Source organism: Pinus tabuliformis, chromosome 7, assembly GCF_031772625.1.
Source record: "Pinus tabuliformis cultivar Carrire ecotype Pingquan chromosome 7, CPIR1, whole genome shotgun sequence".
NCBI lineage: Eukaryota > Viridiplantae > Streptophyta > Pinopsida > Pinales > Pinaceae > Pinus > Pinus tabuliformis.
Window position 1 is genome coordinate 1,475,963,701 of NC_142293.1, and position 14,681 is coordinate 1,475,978,381.

General features: G+C 40.0%; 1 pseudogene across 1 annotated transcript in view; it reads left to right on the forward strand.

Annotated features, from left to right (window-relative positions):
• LOC149253386 (uncharacterized) overlaps window positions 1–14,681 on the forward strand; it is a 372,890-nt pseudogene that overhangs the window by 229,803 nt on the left and 128,406 nt on the right. The window lies entirely within an intron of this gene.

Here is a 14,681-nt window from a genome sequence, read left to right on the forward strand (position 1 = left end):
TTATGTGCCCACTGCTGTGATCAATGTCTCATCACCAAAATCGGATCCAAGGTCCTGCTGCGCGGTTGCCACCATCTTTTGCTTGTTCTTCCCACCAAATCTCTTTGGTTTCAACTCCGGATGCAATTTCCAACAATGTTCATCATCATGGCCTTCCTTCTTGCAATGTGTGCAAGATGGCTTTGCTCCTTCCTCCTTCTTGGTTGTAGATGCCTTCTTGTCCTTTCCCTTGCCTTCTCCTTTGAACTTGCCATTATGTAGTTTAAAAGATGATTTCTTCGGTCGCTCTTTTCATCATTCTTACCCCTGCTTTCAAGGTGAATGTCCTTCACATTAGCCGCATCAATGGTAGTAGGCTCAAATAATAACAAAGAATATCTGATGTGTTGGTTTCTGGTAGCATCGGATGTGCTCTAAGTCTCAAATTTTGCAGGGAGGGTTAGACATATGTATTCCACAATTACCAAAATTCGTTTTGGGAAATTCCACCAAGAGACAGTGTTATTAAAATAATTAATTATTTTTAATGGGTCCCTAAGTCTAAACTTAGGAAATTAAAATAATTAATGGGTATTAATCTAAATTGTGGGTGTAACTTCTAGAAGAAGACAAAGACCGAGTCCAAATAATTTGAGCCATTGAGTAGAATCTAATCTAGGTCCTTGGTTCTCAACTGGAAAATTATAAGAAGAACATTGAGGGGCATTTGGAAAAGACACCAAAGGCAGATACTCAGTTACCTGAGTAAGATAGGTTTTCCCATTGGTCGAAGTTCGACAAGAGAAAATCAAATTAGAGGGAGAGTTGCAGGTGAGAAGGAGAGAGAGGGTATCAACATCAGTTAGGAGGTCAGGAGCAGAAGACGTAGAGCAGAGGGAGGATAGCGTAGAGGCTGTGATGCAGAAGAGGGACAACGCATAGGCAGTGTGACACTGGGACTGCGCAGTCCTCGCGCAGGAGCTAACGTAGTGAGACTCAGAGGGGGAAGCAAGTCCTCTCTTGGATCAGAAACTTGTCGAGAAGTTTTTGTAAAATTTTTCAGAGAATCCTCTTCTATTTTGCTGGTTGTATCTTGTACATGAGATTTTTGCTGAAGAATAATAAAGAAACCCTCATTTGCTGCACCGGTTTTCCCACATTGGGTTTTTCCTCGGACAATTGTCCAAAAATAACTGTCATCGTGGTTATACTTGCGCTAGTATTTTTTCTTTGCATTCACTTTCCGTAGTATTTTAATTGTGAACGTTGCAGTAGAATTTATTTCGATATTTGACATAGAAACACTGTGAGTAACTTATTTCTAAGTTAATAAGTAGAAAAAATAATATTAATCACTGCAGTTGGATTTCTATTTAGAAATTTTCACATGGTATCAGAGCAAGGTTAAGCAAGAGTCTAGATCGGAAGAGCCAACATTAAAGAGGAGGGAGTTCGAAATTACTGCGAGAGCAAAAGTCGAATCCCCAGAATAATTGCACAGTCCAACTTAGGAGGGCAAAATTCTCATGAGAAAAATTCTCCCTGAGAGAATCGATGGATAGAAAGATTTGTAAATTGAAGTTTGCCAGTGACAAAGGTAGCAGTGCAAAATCTTCAGCACAAAGCAGTCTTCAAGAGAAGACACAGTGTTTCCTGCAGCAGTTGCTGGGGAAGGATAACGTCATAAATCATTAGAAAAATAGCACAAATATGGAAACTCAAGATGTCTCTGAATTATCTTCCAGATTAGAAGAGGAATTCACATACTTAGCAAGTTCAGCGTCAGCAGATGTTTGGTACATTGATAGTGGGGCTTCAGCCCATATGGCTGGAGTACGAGAATATTTCTCGAGCTCAAGAAGAACAAATGGAATTCCAGATTACTATGGGAAATAGAACAAAGTGTATTCTAGTAGGGAGAGGCATCATAACATTTCAGATGAAAGCAAGAACCAACATCCAAGCTACCAATGTTCTGCATGTGCCCTGGTTAGGAATGAATCTGATTTCAGTGTCCCAATTACAGGACAATGGATATGATGTATACTTCATTGGAAAGAAATTATACGTCAAACATCCAAGTTGGAAGAATAAGAGACAAATTGGAGCTTGAAGCAACAAACTGTATAGGTTGCAGCTCGAGTCTCCAATGGCACTGATAGGCAACAATCATAATGGTGAAAAGGAATTGAATGAATTATGGCATAGGCGAATGGGACACTTGCACCATGGAGCATTGAGGATGCTCAGAGAGACTATTACAGGAGTTCCAGTCCTTAGTACTGAGCATGATGATTTATGCAGAGGAAGCGTACTAGGGAAGTACGCTAAAGAAACTTTTTGCAGAAGCAACAATACAACAGAATGTGTATTGGGATTGATACACAGATATTTGTGGTCCAATGTCCACAAGAGCTCTTAGTGGTGGCGAGTACTTCGTCACCTTTATTGATGATCACTCTAGAAAAACCTGGATCTATTTCTTAAAGACCAAGGATGAGGCCTTTGATCGATTCAGAGAGTTTAAGTCTCTCCTTGAAAACATGACAAGGAAAAAGATAAAGGTACTGCATTCAAATAATGGTGGAGACTATACGGACAATGACTTCACAGATTTCTGTGCAAAGGTGGGCATCAAAAGAGAATGGACAACTCCATATAATCCAAAGTAGAATGGAGTAGCAGAGCAGAAAAATAGAACTATTGTTGGGGCAACAAAAACTATGTTGTATGATCAAGACTTGCCTAGATTCTTATGGGAAGAGGCTTGCAACACAATGGTATATATCCAGAATAGAACTCCTCACAGAGCGTTGGGGAAGAGAATGCCGAAGGTGTCTTCATAGGGAAGAAGCCGGAAGTAAGTCATCTCAAGATATTTGGAAGCATGGCATATTGTCACATTCCAGACGAAAAGCGCAGTAAACTGGATTAGACTACAGAAAAGGGGTACCTTGTAGGATATAGCGAGACCTCAAAGGCATACAAAATCTACATTCCTAGCAGCAAGAAGATTGTAGTAAGATGGGATGCAAAGTTCATGGAGGATAGAGCTTTCAGGAAATCTCGAGAGATGCCAGCAGAAGGTCAGTCAGTGGATGTTCCATTAGTCTAGTAGCAGCAGGGGCAACGAGGAGGACAGACACTTGGATCGAACATAGTGACCAGTACCAGTACCAGTATTTCCTTAGAAGAAGAAAATCGAGATAGTTCTCAGCAGATGGAACGACAGGACTAGGAGGAGAAGTTGATTGAGCCTCCCACCACTAGTGGTAGAACCAGCAAGGAAGTACGACAGATGCCAAGGGACGCAGAGGAGTTTGTTGAAGCTCCAAAAGGGGTTAACCAAGTATCCCATTAGGTGGTTTATACTCCTAAAGGGGATAATATGTCCAAGGTACATCCTTTAAAAGGTTGTAGCATGTCATAAAGATATGAATGGAATAGGGAATGAAAAGGGGTAGCCCTGGGCCACATGCTAGGGTACAAGGGTAGCGAGTAAAAGGGAAGCCCACACTTGGGTATATAATGTATAAGAGGGAGCAATCGTGGTACATGAGGTGCCTTGGCTTTGATTTTTCCACCCTTTTTTATATGCCTTTTGTCATTTTATGATTTTTCTTTAATTAACTGCTCGGGGCTCAAGGGGTAAGAGCATGATGTCTGAGATATAGCAGTGGATACCTTCTTTTAAGGTAGGGCGGCTCATGGCACACTAGGGGTTGGGACAAACATGGGTTCCTATATGATGAAGGAGGCTCATAGAGCTTGTAGGAACTAGGGTGGTGGCCATGATGATGGGGTAGAGCTCATGTATTGGCTTTTGCCCACGTGCTAAATGTGTTTGTCCCAGCCATATTTTTCATTTTGTGGTACATTTCTTGTTGAATGCGGCCAATTATGCTTTTACTTTTCTTTTTAGCTGCATCAACCTCTAGGGCGTCATTCCAAGCCCGACCCAAGGTGTGGGTTAGGGAAAGGGGAGAGATAGCCCTATGTGGACCTAGTGGAGCAATGTGGACCTCAGCTAAGGCTCCCTTCTATTTACGGACTTTCACCGATGGTAGGAGACCCAGTATATTATGGAGTCACCAATGAAGGGTAAGTCAATGAAATGATGTGTAGTGACCCTAATAATCCATTTCCTGGAAGAGTTAGAAGGATAAGGCTTGCTTTCTTTCTAAGCAAGGTACAATGTCTCGTAGGGAAAAGAAGGGAGGATTTAAGGGTTAGGTTTATGGGATATGACTTATGAAGGAACTTCCCAATCCTTAAAAGCCTTATTGTAATTGGTATCTCGGATGGTTCTTGAAGAACAGTCTTTTCAAAGGAACGGGACCACACGAGACCAAGTGGACCCGGTCTAGGATACGAGGAATGAGTATAGCAACCAATGATGTTTTTTACCCTAGACAAGGTAGGGAAAGGATCAAAGAAAGGATTTTCACTTGAAGGTGTTGATTTGATCCTATGAGGCACTAGCCTTGGGGATGCTAAGGCAAAGTGTCATCTCGGAGCTAGGGCTTGGATTTTCTCCCAACTCCACAGTCGGAATGGCTTCAAAATTCGAGGAGACCTTGAGGAAACACCAGCACAGGAGATCCCTAGGAGATCGAACTTTTTGGAGGGCTAGCTTGTTGGGAAATTGATGCCTTAGGTACCCCAACTTGGCTAGAGCCTAGACCTGAATGAAGGTGAAAGGATGTGATTTTTGGTGACCAAGTCTTCGGAGAATGGAGTCTATGATGAAATAATGTGTAGGTTTCATGATTTTTAGTGAAGGAGGTCTCCAGGTCACTTCGCTAGCCTTTCAGGTCAAAGAGAAACAATCTTGCAACTTTTATACTTCGATGTGCAAAGGAGATGGCTTATCAAGGTCAAATTATTTGATAGAATTACCCCTAGGAGATTTTGTTCACATTACATGGCCCATACATTGAGAGATGCTATAATAGAGACAAAATTCCACAATTTTAAGCAGTAAATGCATGCAACAATTAGCCCTAGAAATAGTGAAAATCCCAGTCCAATGTATATGGAAAAGTAAAACAAGAATAATATTAAAAGTATGTACTTACATGTAACAGATTATCTCCAACCATCCACAATTGACAAAAGAGAAGCTCCAAGATAAGATAGACCAATATCCACACATCAAAATTCATCCATAAAGCTCCAATTCATCCTCTAGAAAAAGTGTGAAATTCTCAAGAGAGATAAAAGATCCAATCCAAAGTGATGATGAGAAAATCAGCTCATCTCACTTGTATTTATACACAAATTAGGAGTTCAAATGGCCCCTTATAATAATGTGTGGTGCTCTGAATGACATCTGGGGGCACACAAGTGTCCTCATCGGTCCCCAAACAAATCGATGATTCCTGTAGATCTCCTGCAAGGGCGAGGATGATGGTGTAGGTGGTGCCACATCATCATGCAAGCCCTCGATTATTTGCCTAGTGTATGGTGCAAATTTGGGGCCAATCGGGCATGATGGATCAGATGCATCTTCCTCGCCCAATAAACGAACCACGAGCAATCTCTGAATTGTTGCGGGGATTGATGGAATGCTATCTGTTGCTGTGTAGGCCCATGGCTCTCAACGCACACCCTACATGTGCCAATGTAGCCCTCTGATGGATCATGGATTAGGACCCCGTATGGGGAGACCAAACCCAAGATGGAGACCATTTGTAATCCTGCATAAGATCCAATGTGTCCCCTAGCCTTCAAGTACAACAAGTCATTAGATAAATCGAGTACATGAGCTTACCAATCATGGACCATAGGTGGGGACTTCATAATGGCTTTCCCTTTCATAATGGGCTTTGGGATGTGCCAATGTCTCCTAAACTCCAAATGGGGTTAATCGATAAACCTATTAGGTGGTTTCTACTTCTAAAGGGGATCATATAATCAAGGTACATCCTCCAAAAGGTGGTGGCATGTGACAGATGGGTGAATGAATAGGGAATGAGAAGGGGCAACCCTGGGTCACATGCTGCGGTATAAGGGTAGCTAATAAGCGGAGAGCCCACACTTGGGTTTATAATGTATAGGAGGGAGCAATCGTGGTACATGAAGTGCCCTGACCTTGATTTTTCCACCCTTCTTTCTATGCCTTTTGCCTTTTTATGATTTTTTTTGATTAACTGCTTGGGGCTTAATCGGCAAGAGCATGATGTATAAGATATAACTGTGAATATCCCCCTTTTAAGGTGGGGCAGTTCATTTCACACTAGGGTTTGGGACAATCATGGGTTCCTATATGATGAAGGAGGCTCAAAGAACCTGTAAGAACCAAGGTGATGGCTATGATGATGGGGTAGAGCTCATGTATTGGCTTTTTCCCACCTGCTAAATGTGTTTGTCTCGACCATCTTTTGCATTTTGTGGTACATTTCCTGGTTGAATGTGGCCAAATATGCTTTTATCTTTATTTTTTCGCTGCATCAACCTTTAGGCTTCATTCTAGGCCATGACCCAAGGTGTAGGCAAGGGGAAGGGGCATGCTAACCCTATGTGGATCCGATGGGGGAATGTGGACTCAGGTGGGAGAGATGATTAATGGGGTAATAGTGAATGGAAAGAGGGTGATATCAATATGAGCAGATAAGGGAGCGGGACCACACAACCAAAATTGAGGTTTCTTGTGAAATACCATCCTTGAAACCAAACGGGTAGTAAAAGAGATCCCACAAGACTAGAATCCAAGGTTAATTACTAAAAGGGGTCTAGGGGAGAGAAGCCCAAACCTAGCCCATCTTTTCCACTGAATCCCCCCAATAATCCATGCCCAAAATTGTCCATGTTAAGCAAACTACAATACTCAATTTCAAAATGACAAGGCATACCTTTAGATTCGGGAGGCCCACCTTTAAACATACGATCATGGCAGATGGGCGAGGGACCACATGGCTGGCTCAGGTGGCAGAGAAATGGCACAATGAGCTAGTTGGTGGCTGCAAGGGGTTGCCGGCTGAGGACCATCTTGGAGAAAAAAATTCTCCTAGGGATATTACCCACAAAATGGTGGGTAACATCTGGCTCCAACTGGGACGTGATCTCTCAAAGAAGTGGGCGAAGCTACTTGAACGGGAGGTCATGAGAACTCCAACAATCTCTTGGTTACCGTAGACTTGTCACCTGCACATATAATAGATGGAAAAACATGGGGCAGCATGCTTTCGCGACGTCTCATGATCGCACATGCTATATGTTAGGCCATAAAACCAATAGAAAATAAAATATGTAGATATGCACCTATCTACCATGAGAAATATCATACGATGTTATTCCTAATGCAAAAATCAATATGCAATGCATGCTACCCTACCATGCATATGATACAATGTCAAGTCTCAAGGAAGGAAGTGATACGACTTAATTTGACTGACTTAGGTCAAATCTCGTCATTAAGTTTCGCAATGTAGTAATAGTCATCTCCAACCTTTCCATGAATCCTGATAGGTATGGGATCTTTATCAACCAAGACCAAGTCCCCAACCTTATATTGTTTCTTAGGCTTCCACTTTTTGCTTGTTTGAGAGATTGGCTGCTTGAGGATTTGGATTTCTCTAGTAGGGAGAATATGGGAAGGTTTCTCAATCTCGCATGTTTCATAGTATGGTCTAGGCTTGATCACATGCGGTAAGTAAGTAGGTTCCCTATAAAGGATAAAAGGGGTGCCATCGGATTGCGGGATGGTTGCATATGATAGGTCCATTTGAACGTGCCCCCCAATGGTAGCTCCCCATTTCTGGGATAACAACATCCCCCACACGTCAGGAATATCAATAACAATAACATCCATGAGGAGGGATATATCGGGATTTCTAGCTAAAGAAGCCTTAAGGTCTTTGATGATACCTTCCACTTCCACGGGTTTGGAATTAAAACCACACACCCTTTTATATGGCCAAGTGATGCTGAGACCCAATTGCTTCATAACAGTCAAAGGCATGATATTAGCGGAAGCACCTGAGTCTAACATACAATTGTGTAAGAAGAGGTCATTGATAGCCAAAGTAAGCAAGAAAGGTTCGTGCCTAGGGTTTCGGTCAGGAATATGAATGTTTTGCAACTCTTCAAGTAGTTCTTCCTCTTGAATCCCCAGGGACTTCTTAAGTTGTTGTTGTTGCTCGGGAAGCTTAGCAATCTCCTTTAAGGGAAAAGGTATAGTCATCTTTCCTACAAAAACCCCTATGTCAATGTCGAGTTTAATTTCCTTCCCCTTATCCTTCTTCTTGACATATTCTTTCCTAGGAGGATCCTTTTTTGGATTGGATTTTGTTGGGGGATCCTTCTTGGGAGGAATTTTGGAGATGGATTGTTTAGGGGTCTTTGCCCTTTTCTTTTCAGGAATATTGAACCCCTTTGAATCTTCCCTAGTTATCGGAGTTAAGAATTGATTCTTCCTTTTCCTCCTTATGGGTGACCTCACTAATGGGAGGATGTGTGTATGACCCTCCCAACAAAATGTTGAAGACGTCAGATTCCACAAGATTGGCTTGCTCATCAGTTTGTTCACCTTCACTTTCATCCCCCTCACTTTCCTCATCCTCAGATGAAGAGTTTGGCTCAATGACATTAGTTGGAGCCAATGTGTTTTGGATTTGAGAAGAGCTTGACCTATCTTCTTCACTTTGCTTTTTGATAAAAAGCTTTCCTTTAGGGATATAACTCGATTTTTGGGCCCTTTCTAAGGCGGTGATTTTGTTCATGATAACCCTGTCACATGCATTGGATTCTTCAGTGAACTTTTCCATCCTTTTGAGAATGGCAAGGAGAGTTTCCTCATGTTGATCTTTGGACTTCTCCTTCTTGATTTCAACCTTAGCTCTAGGGTGGTCATTGATATCAACCTTTGAGATTCGTATGTTTTCTTCAACTTCCATTGCCATTTCTTTAGCCTCGGCCAAAGTGGATGGTTTCTTATCCCTCAACACATAGGTGAGGTGACCACCCACTGCCTCTATGAATTTGTCAAGGATGTTGGCTTGAGATGGCTTCAAATGATTAGGTATATCTTTGACTACCCTATCAAACTTTTGAATGAACTCTCGCACATCTTCCCTGCCCTTGGTTATTTCGTAGAATTTTTCAATGTTGAAGGTCCCTTAGGCATTGTATGCCCATCTTTTCATGAATAGGTCCTCAAATTCATCAGAGTCTTTTATGCATCTAGGGGGAAGGCTAAGGTACAAATCTCTTGCTTGCCCCTCAAGTGATAAGGAAAAAAGCATCATGATCCTATCTTCATCAAATATCATTCTAGGGGACATTTGCCAGTAAAATTCTTCAATAAAACCATGGGTAGTCCAAGTAGCATCCCCTTTGAATTTGGGTAACCATCAGTTATATTTTTTAGGTAATGGCTTGGGATCATTACTCAACTTCAAAGGGGCAAAGACACTAACCAAGTGTCTTTCACTCTTGGTCATCTTGGGTTGATCCTTTTCAGAGTCAGTGCTTGAACTAGATGGCATCTTTGGAGATGTATCACTAACCTTCTCAAATTCAGGGAAAGTGACGATTCCAATGGGTAATGGAGTTCACTCTCCCCTTTTTGCAACAGCCCTAGTTAAAGGAGGAATGTTGTTGCCTTCAAGTAAACTAGGGGATTGGACAATGAATGGAGTTGCCAAAGGAATATTTTATAAATGTTGTTAATGAATCAATTCCTCAATGATTCACTAGGCAGGTAGACTTTCTTCCTCCCTAGAAACGACACCAAAATGTTACCGCTCAAACTAGCGAGGGACCTAAAGGGAAACTGCTAGGCCAAGGGCAACAAATGGAGACTTAGCCCACTGTCACCTCAGCTAAGACTCCCTTTTATTTACGGACTTTCACTGATGGGAGGAGATCCAGTATATTATGTAGTCACTGATGAAGGATAAGTCAATGAAATGATGTGGAGTGACCTTAATAATCCCTTTCCTAGAAGAGTTAGAAGGATAAGGCTTGCTTGCTTTCTAAGCAAGGTACAATGTCTCCTAAGGAAAAGAAGGGAGGATTTAAGGGTTAGGTTTATGAGAGATGACTTATAAAGGAATTTCCCAATTTCTAAAATCCTTATTGTAATTGGTATCCTGGACGGTTCTTGAAGAATAGTCTTTTCAAAAGAATGGGACCACACAGGACCAAGTGGACCCAGTCTAGGATAAGAGGAATGAGTATAGCAACCAATGATGTTCTTTACCCTAAACAAGGTGGGGAAAGGATCAAAGAAAGGATTTTCACTTGAAGGTGTTGATTTGATCCTATGAGGTGCTAGCCTTGGGGATGCTAAGGAAAAGTTTGATTTTGGAGCTAGCGCTTGGATTTTCTTCCAACTCCACCATCGGAATGGCTTCAAAATTGGAGGAGACCTTGAGGAAATACCAGCGCAGGAGACCCTAGGAGATCAAACTTTTTGGAGGGCTAGCTTGTTGGGAAATTGATGTCGTAGGTATCCCAACTTGGCTAGACCTAAATGAAGGTGAAAGGATGTGATTTTTGGTGACCACCTCATGGTAAGATCGATGCCTTAGTCTTGGGAGAATGGAGTCTATGATGAAATAAGGAATGGGATTCTTGATTCTTAGTCAAGGAGGCCTCAAGATCACTTTGCTAACCTTCTAGATCAAGGAGAAGCAATCTTGCAACTTTATGCTTCGATGTGCAAAGGAGATGGCTTATCAAGGTCAAATTCTTTGATAGAATTACCCATAGGAGATTTTGTCCACATTACATGTCCCATACATTGAGAGATGCTATAACGAGACAAAATTCTACAATTTTAAATAGTAAATGCATGCAACAATTAGCCTTAGAAATAGCGAAAATCCGAGTCCAATGTATATGGCAAAGTAAAACAATAATAACATTAAAAGCATGTACTTACATGTAACAAAGTATATCCAACCATCCACAATTTGCAAAAGAGAAGCTCCAAGATAAGATAGACCAATATCCACACATCAAAATTCATCCATAAAGCTCCAATTCATTCTTTTAAAAAAAGTGCGAAATTTTCAAGAGAAAGAAAAGATCCAATCCAAAGTGATGATGAGAAAATGAGTTCATCTCACTTGTAGTTATAATTTTATATACAAATTACGAGTTCGAATTAGCCTCTTTGGCCTACATAAGCCCCAAAAATAAAATAATGTTCTAATAATTAAACTTTTGGTGACAAGCCGACCAAACTAGCTCATAAATGAAAGAGTAAGCCTCTCAAGAGGTCAAATAATAATCTGTGCATGTCGTAGGGCCCTCTAAGAGGCCTAATGAGGTCCATGGGTGCCATAATGAAGAGTAGAACCCTCAAAAGCAGTGGACAAGGGGTTGGTCTTGTTGACCCTGCTGCCTACACCTACCTACAAGTCAGTGAGAAAAGCCTTCAACCCCACAAGGTGTGGTTGGTGGCAGGGAACTCAGAGAAGGGCTGTCACACTAATCCCGACTCTCTCCATTTGAGCTATCTCCTAGGTTAGCTAAGGGGGGTGGTCCCTAATGAAAAGTTAAGTTAAAAGATGTGAGTTTCTAGGAGAGTGTTATAGTGAAAATGGATTACTTTTAAGGATTTATGAGCAAATATGAAGTGAGCAACTTGAAATAACAATGCCAATCATTAATATGATTAAAAACCATAAAACCAGTGCCTTATAAGGAATTTTTTCAACAATTTAAAGATATATTTGCTCAAAGTAAAATGCAATGCTCTCAAAAGAGAAAACAAAGTCACCTTGAAATGTAAATAAGAATTGTTAGCACAAGATATGTAAGATACAAAATGCTTTTGAGATAATCAACTTTATAAATCAAAACATGTGAAACATATCTTGCCAAAACACAAAAATTAGTAATTAACTTGGAAATGTAAAAGAAAGGAAGTGCTAAACCAAGACATCAATATGCAATTAGACTCGAAACATGAAAAGAAAACACTTGTTTGAAATGATTACAATACTTGCTTTTGGAATAGACTTTGCATATGAAAACTCAAACCATCAAGAGACAAGTAAAGTAAATGTAATGGAAAGTGCTCTTGGTTAATTTTATTAATTAGCTCTACAACAAGATTACAATTTAACTCTTCAATCCCCAGACCTCACCCTCGCCCAATGATATGGATCTCAGAGTGAAGAGTCAATAGAGGAGTAGAGAATCCCTAAGATGTCTACTTCAACCAACTTATGTTGAAGGTAAATTTTTAATGAGGTTGGGGCCTTCCTACACTAAAATGCCTAGATGAAATGCAAATTGTGTTAATTCCCCAAATTAAAATAATGATACATGCAAATGCTTCAAAGAGATTGATTTGCAATGCTTGAGAATGAAATAGTGTTCAACATAAGTTGCAATTATAACTTCAATTGGAGGAATAAAATTAGCTTACAAGTGTTGCATGAAAGTAAAATTTGTTTCAAATAGACAATGACAATAAATTACTCCAATATTCAAGATAACATGTAGCAGAAAATTGAAACATGTATTCAAGCGCTCATGAAACAATTTACCAAGGTAAATGGAAACGAATCAAAATTTGTTAAGAATATAAAATGATTGCATGTAAATGATAAATTCCCCAAAGTAAAGTGTAAGCTTGTAGCTCCAAGCAACAATGAGAAAGAAAATGCAAAGCTCAAATGAAATTGTAACAAATTTTAACTTAATGAAATGTGATAGTGAGGTTGTGTTAATTCCCAATTAAAGCATGCATGTAAGTTGACGAAATATGAAAGCTTAAACCATGCAAATGTCAATCCACCCAAGAGCAGCCTCCCTCTAAATGGGGAGATAGGATACGATGGGAGAAATCCCAAGCTCCCACAAGAAAGTTAGATCTTTTATTAATATTACAATGAGAAGAGGGCCCTTCAAAGTTCTCAATTATACTTCAAGGAGGGTCCTCACAATAATTGCTTGAAACTTGGACACTAGACCTCCTTTCTTGAGAAAGTAGTGACAAGATCTCACAAAGCTTATGTAAGGGAAACAAGGTGTGAGTTTCCTCCAAATGCCCACGGCTTAAAGAGGAAAATGGGCAGCCCTCTAGTGAATTTGACTTGGCCAAAATAAGCCTCAAAAGGGCTCACGACATCCTTGGAAATCGAACCCCCAACACTTGCCAAAGGTCCTACAAACACTTGTTAGATGTTGAGGGAAGTTGCTCTTCAAAATCTGCCACACAAGAGTTAGCAGACAATCCAAACAATGTCTGCAAAATAAGTTAAGTATTAATGGAAAAATCAGCAAGATAAAATGTATATGTACAATTATAATTTATAAAAGGCTAAGCTAAAGAGTGAGAGTAACCTCTCGTTTTTGCTTAGCTATCTTCAAGCTCTTAGATAGCAAATGAAAGAAATGAAGTACAATGTTTTTTAAAAGAGATTTAAATTTAGAAGTTATCGGCTTGTGTACAAGCTATGTACCGAAATCCCTGCAAAACCACTTTGTAAGATAAGACTATGAAGGTTAAAAGAACAAATGAGAGCTCCTTTAAGAATGTATCAAGAGTGGGTTGGTCTCTCCAAAGACTTCCCCTCACACTTGATTCTGTAATCCCAACAAGATGTTCCCTCTACAAAACTTCAATCAAGAATTAGTTCCATATAGATTTAGCAATAAACAATAATAAGAAACTCTAGAGATTTATTTAAAACCAACTAGAGCATTCTATACCTAGAACATACCTAAATCAAATGTCAATGCAAGATAGCTCTACATTAACAAATCTACAAGAGCATATGGAAGCAAATTAGATCAAAGCATGAGTAAAAGGAATTATACCAATGCTCAACAATTCATTACACTCGAAAAGGAGGAACATCTCATGAATGAAACCTCAAAGTCTTTATTGATATTTCTAAAAGTGTACAAGACAGCAACGCTTCTGCAAGCACAATAGCTAGTAACAATCTTATTACAATGTGAGAGCCCATCGCTCTATTATATAGAGAGTTGGGAGCAAATCCCAATGGAGAATGACATTGACAAATGGCATTGGAGCCAATCCCAATGTAGAAGTGATTAAACAAGTGGCATGAGGTGACAATCCCAAAGAGAAATTCAAATTTTTTGAATGGAGCTCCAATGCCAAGTGTAAAAATCGAATTCTGGCAAGTGGACATCATTTTCTTCTTCCCTTATGTGCCAAATTCGAATTTTATGGTGGAATGACAAGTGTATATGGGTGATAACCCATGTGGGGACAATTTCCCACAAAAATTTCCACCATATATTCTTCCAAATCCTCCCAAATGTGCATTAACTTCACAAATTTGAATTTCCAAGCAGCTTTTTCATTTAATCGCAGAAATTCAATTTTATTTGAGCACGTCCTTTCCTTGATTTTAGGAGTCCACCTTGGGACTTCACTAGACTACACTTATTACAATTTAAATACAATTTTATTTGTAATTTTTGACGTGTAGGAAATCTAAAAAATTATAAGATGACTACCTAGACCTAATCAAATTCCACGAAATTTTTTGTGTTATCTAGTATGGTAATATACATCGATTCTAGACACTAAGATGTGTCAGGGGCTCAACCTTCAAACTGTCACCCCGGCTTTGGGGTAAAATGTGAGTGAAAAAACCTAGAAAATTATCCGCTTCTGAAAAAGAAGGGATAATTAACCAGATTAAAAAAACACTCCAAGGTGTACTCGTTTGTTGATAGAGTCTCAACATCCTAGGCCTGTTACA